Source organism: Podarcis cretensis (genome assembly GCF_951804945.1).
Source record: "Podarcis cretensis genome assembly, chromosome: 14".
Lineage (NCBI taxonomy): Eukaryota > Metazoa > Chordata > Lepidosauria > Squamata > Lacertidae > Podarcis > Podarcis cretensis.
Window position 1 is genome coordinate 38,747,737 of NC_137183.1, and position 5,695 is coordinate 38,753,431.

The 5,695-nt window shown below is 46.4% G+C and overlaps 1 long non-coding RNA gene across 1 annotated transcript; it reads right to left on the reverse strand.

The window, feature by feature from the left end:
• Window positions 1–1,668: 1,668 nt before the first annotated feature.
• LOC307202490 lies at window positions 1,669–5,695 on the reverse strand. Its single transcript, XR_013832911.1, has 3 exons — window positions 5,577–5,695; window positions 4,717–4,905; window positions 1,669–1,744 (listed from the first exon to the last, which is right to left on the reverse strand). It is a non-coding gene; the product is annotated as an uncharacterized lncRNA (long non-coding RNA).

Genomic DNA, 5,695 nt, shown 5'->3' on the forward strand with positions numbered 1-5,695 from the left:
CTTTTGCTCCACTGGTATGTTTTATACAGGTTGTGGACTTCTGCTTTTCTTGGTTGAGAATTTGGGCAGAATTGCCCCAATTTTAGCAAGCTTCTTTCCAGAGCACAATGCGTAATGGCACACCATTTTCTATGAACGGTTGGCTAGGAGTTTTCCTATTCATTTCAGTCATGTCTATTCAGAGAGGTACGCGAATATCAGAAGAGGCCTCCTGGATGAGACAACAGCAGGGCCAGCCTGCCCATGAGGCAGAGGGAAGAAGCCTGCCTCAGGTGGTGGAACCCTGCAGGGCAGGCGCCCTACCCCTGCTGCCACCACCAGGGTTGCACAGCAGTGGCTTCCAGCAAGATCTCACAATGAGACTTTGGGGGGTGGGGTTTGGGGGGTGGCACCTTCCTGTTTCACCTCAGGCAGTCAAATGGGGACAAGCCACCCCTTGGACCACAGGCCTATCTAGTTGAATAATCTGCTTGCACAGGGGTGAGCCAGATGCCTCTGGGAAGCCCACAAAGCAGGTGAACACAATGGCACTCTCACACTGTACATGAACGCAGTAATACTCTCACGGTGACTCTGATACTGGAGGCAATACAGTGGTACCTCAGGTTAAGAACTTAATTTGTTCCGGAGGTCCATTCTTAACCTGAAACTGTTCTTAACCTGAGGTACCACTTTAGCTAATGAGGCTTCCCCCTGCTGCCGCGCCGCCGGAGCACGATTTCTGTTCTCATCCTGAAGCAAAGTTCTTAACCCGAGGTACTATTTCTGGGTTAGCGGAGTCTGTAACCTGAAGCATCTGTAACCTGAAGTGTATGTAACCCGAGGTGCCACTGTATATAGTAAGCATGACTACCAGTAAATGGTTGCCAATATGTCTTATACTCTTGCGATTAGACAAGCTGACAACCATCATCAACAATACCAAATTCCACAGTTCAACGAGGCACGATGCAAACGTCCTTTTGTCTGTCCTGACCCTTTCAACACTCAGCTTTATCAGATGACAATGTGTTGGTTCTAGTAATTGAGGGAGAAAAAAAACATTTCTGCTTTTCCCACAACATAAATATTTATATACATCTTTGCAATGCCCCTCCCCTTGATTTACCTCCCACCCCATAGCAGCTGCACTCTCAAATGAGATTCCCCCCCCCCATTGAGTTATCTACTATGATCCCAAGATTGCTTTCACCCACCACTAGTTCAGGATCCCCCTCCAAAAAAAACACATTAGAGCATGTGTGATGCTCAGATATTTTGCCCCACCATGCCTCACTTCACACTTGCTTACCCTGAACCGTGTTTGCCATATTCTGACATCACCTTTTTTCCCAGGATTGACTGCACCTGCTTAGTGGCGTGAAAGTCCGATTTCTAGGAAGTGACTTAAGAGTCCTTCGTTCTGGAACATGAACTCATCGGCTTTGGTGTGTGCCAGACTTCTGTGCTGTAATGATGGCAAGTGTGCCATGAAGACAAGTTGGCAAAGGGTTTCCTCCTCATGCTTTTTCTCCATGTCTGATGCTTTCCAGCCCACACGAGCTGAAATAGACCCTTGCTGCCTCAACAATGGCTCTAGTGAATAAACTAGGATTAATATTATTTATTTATTATTAACTGCATTTATTTCCCACTTTTTTTTTCCTCCAAGGAGTGGTGTACATGGTTCCTCCCAGGGCTTTTCTTCAGCCGGAACTCACCGGAACTCAGTTCTGGCACCTCTCAGGTGGGCACCATTGCCATTCTAAGAGAATAAGGGAAGTGTTCATGGTGAGTTCTGGCCCCTCTTTTTCTAGAAAAATAGCACTGGTTCTCCCCCTCCTCATTCAGTCCCCACAACAAAACTGTGAGACAGGCTAGGCTGAGAGGTAGTGGCTGGCCCAATATCACCCAATCTTTATGGTTGAGTGAAGGTTTGAACCCTGGTTACCCAGGTCATTGTCTGACACTCTAACCACTATACTACACTGGATTGATCCTTCTGGAAGGTTCCAGAAGCACTGATGTAGCCACTTTTGTAGCAGACCACCCCAAATATTGCAGTGAGAGGGTTCTAACCATTATTAGTCATACTCTTGAGCCGACTCTTTGAAATGAATGGATATAACATGCTTAGGCCCCTGAATTTCAGTAGGTCTACTTTGAGGGAAATGTAGTTGGATGCAACCCAGAATATACTGCCACTGCTTCGACTTTTGCAATGTGAGCGTTGGACGATTTGGATCTATTTTATTGCTGATGTATTAATTGTTGTTGCTTCTCCATTTCAGAATTTCTGGCAAAGAATGAGGAAGTAGCTGTATTCAATATTCTACCCCTCCTCCTCACAATGAAATGATTTAAGATTTCCTGTAGATTCAAATAGCCATAATTTTTCACTTTGCTCTTCTTCCCTGCTGATATCCACTTTCAGATATCTCATGGCTAGAGGGCATGTCAAACATCTGTTGGTGCATGCTCTTGGACTCAGCCCTTTACACATAATGCTTTATTATTTATATAAAATATTCTATGCCCACCCCTCATTATAAAAGATCCCAGGGAGGGGTACATGAATAAAAGCACAAAAATGCAATACTGTAGCAGCCTATCACGAAATAACAGGAGCAATAAAGCATAATTAAGGCCAGTGCTGAAGACTAAAGGCAGATCCACACTGTACATCCAGTGCACATTTAAAGTGTACGACGTTTCCCCAAAATAATCTTGGGAACTGTCATTTGTTAAGGGTGTTCTCTGCGAAGGATAAAAAGCTAACAAAACAAGAAGAAGAATGGTCAAGAAGCTGAAACAGGAGACTTTCCCCCCTCTCCCAGTACATTTCCGAGCACAATTCAAAGTGTTGATGCTGACCTTTAAAGCCCTAAACGGCCTCGGTCCAGTATACCTGAAGGAGCGTCTCCACCCCCATCGTTCTGGCTGGACACTGAGGTCCAGCGCTGAGGGCCTATTGGCAGTTCCCTCGCTGCGAGAAGCCAAGTTACAGGGAACCAGGCAGAGGGCCTTCTCGGTAGTGGCGCCCACCCTGTGGAATGCCCTCCCACCAGATGTCAAAGAGAAAAATAATTACCAAACTTTTAGAAGACATCTAAAGGCAGCCCTGTTTAGGGAAGCTTTTAATGTTTAATAGGTTATTGTATTTTAGTGTTTTGTTGGAAGCTGCCCAGAGTGGCTGGGGAAACCCAGCCAGATGGGCGGGGTATAAATAATAAATAATAATAATAATAATCACAGAAGAAGAAAAAAAACTTGTGCCAAGGTGACCAGAGGCAGGGCTGAGAGTGGGATGGCTCCGCCTCTTCCTTGCTTGCACACCACAAAAGCAGCCCCTCACCCCCACTGATCTCTCTCCACAAAAGGTGGTGAGCGGATCGGATGGAGACACAACCATGAGGCAGAGACAAATGCAGGCATAATAAAAAGGCTAGGGTGGATCTGCTGCTTATGTCTTCAGAAGAGGCAGCCTCTCTTCCCTTATTTCCCTGCTGGAGCCAATCACTCCACGGCTGCTTCCAGAGACAGACACAGGCAGACACTGCAGATCCATAGCAGCCCTTTTATTCTGCCTGTGTCTCTCTGTCTGCTTTCACTGATCCCCCTTTTTTTAAAAAATGGGTGTGCTTGAATACATCCTACACACACCCTGCACATGCCTATGGGTGTAGTTTGGAGGTTTTTGCACCCAGGAATTGGGTAGGCCGCCTATTCTGAAGGGGGCTACATTCCTTTTGAATGAGCAGGTGCATTGCTTGGGGGTTCTCCTAGATCCAGAGCCATCACTGGAACTCGAAGTAGCGTCAATAGCAAGAACTGCCTGTTATGAGCCTTGACCACTTCACCAGCTACAGCTGTTCCTGGACAGAGATTGCTCTATCACAGTGATCTGCTCTGAAGCGGCAGAATGCAGTGGTTCGGATGTTGACTGGTATGGCCAATCCAGAACCCTATAACATTGCTTCTGAAGAACCTGTCCTGGTTGCCAATCTGCTTCTGAACCCAGTGCAAGGTTATGGTGTTGACATACATAATGCTCTAAATGATTTGGGGGCCCAAATATCTAAAGCAAAGATCGTAAGCCTATGGATCAGGCCCACCAAACCATCATGCCTGGTAAATTCAGCCAGCATGCCCAATGATTAGGAATGATGGAAGTTGTAATTCCAACAAAATCTGCAGGCCCTCTGCTTTACTGGACTTCTGAGGACAGTTAAAAGACTTGTGATAAGTTTATCCATGTATGCTGAGTTGATGCTCCCAGATGACTTGTTAATTGAGCATCCCTCCAGATTCGTTTGCGCAAAGTTTTGTGGGGAGATGAGATAAATGAGCATTCATTCTGATCTGTTTGCAGAGATGTTGGGCGACATTGTGTCAAGCACTAGTTATCCCACCCTCTCCAGTGCATTTTCCCATCACTTCCCCCAAAATGTCTGGTTTTTTTGGAGGTGAGCAAGGGAAGCAAATTTATTGTGCAAGAATGCCAAATCCACACCAGTTGTCCAGCCATACAGAATTTGGCTTTATAGTCCTAGCAATGTGTACAGGAAGCAATCCTTGGATAACTCCAGTCTACTTGCACACATCCCCATGGCAGACTGTTTAATGTATTCCTCTCCATCCCTTAATCCTCACCTCCCCTGCAGCAACTGCACAGTTGGCTTTTGGAAAAAGGATAGTCATGGGCAAATTAAAGGAAGAAGCGAAAAAGAACCTCACGTTAATGTGATGACTGAAGCTGCGGGTCGCCCAACAACTGTAGCTGTGTTGTTTATTTCCTTTTCTCCAAGGGCAGGACTTTACAGTCATTAAGACCAAATCTCCCCTTCTTTGTCTGCAGCTGCTGCCGTTCCAGTATCTCCAGGTCTTTGGGCAGCTTGGTGCTTTCAGCATGTTAAGTTACTGCCCCTGGAATTATGAAGTAATCCAGAAAATGTGATTCTATGAATTTACACCCCGGGAACAAATGGCAGAGACAAAGAGTCATGGCTGGAGGAGGGAGGGGGGAATGGAGGAGGGTTGTTGAGCAGCACTGTTGTAGTTTTAAAAGTTAGCTGGTCCAAGTAATCTATGGGAAACTTTATTATTATTCTTTTTAAAGCGATTGTTAGATTTTCCTCTTTTTCAGAGATATGGGATTATAGCCAGCAGAGTTATCCTCAGAGTAGACCCATTCAAATGAATGAAGCTTAATCATGGTCATCGTGACCGACTCTGGGGTTGTGGCGCTCATCTCGCTTTATTGGCCGAGGGAGCTGGCATATGGCTGCCGGGTCATGTGGCCAGCATGACTAGGCCGCTTCTGGCGAACCAGAGCAGCGCACGGAAACGCCGTTTACCTTCCCGCTGGAGCGGTATCTATTTATCTACTTGCACTTTGACATGCTTTCAAACTGCTAGGTTGGCAGGAACAGAGACCGAGCAACGGGAGCTCACCCCGTCGCAGGGATTCGAACTGCTGACCTTCTGATCGGCAAGTCCTGGGCTCTGTGGTTTAACCCACAGCACCACCCGCGTCCCTTCTGAGTAGGACTAGTGTTGGGTAAAACCCTGTGGGACCAATCTTACCTCTCCCCTACCTGATGTAACTTTCCTCTCCACGCCTGATGTAGCTGCCTGCAGAAGTATGTGAAGAGGAGAAAGTGTGTTTTGGAAGATGTTCACGTGTGATTATCTGAGGTTGCACTGTTCAGATTCC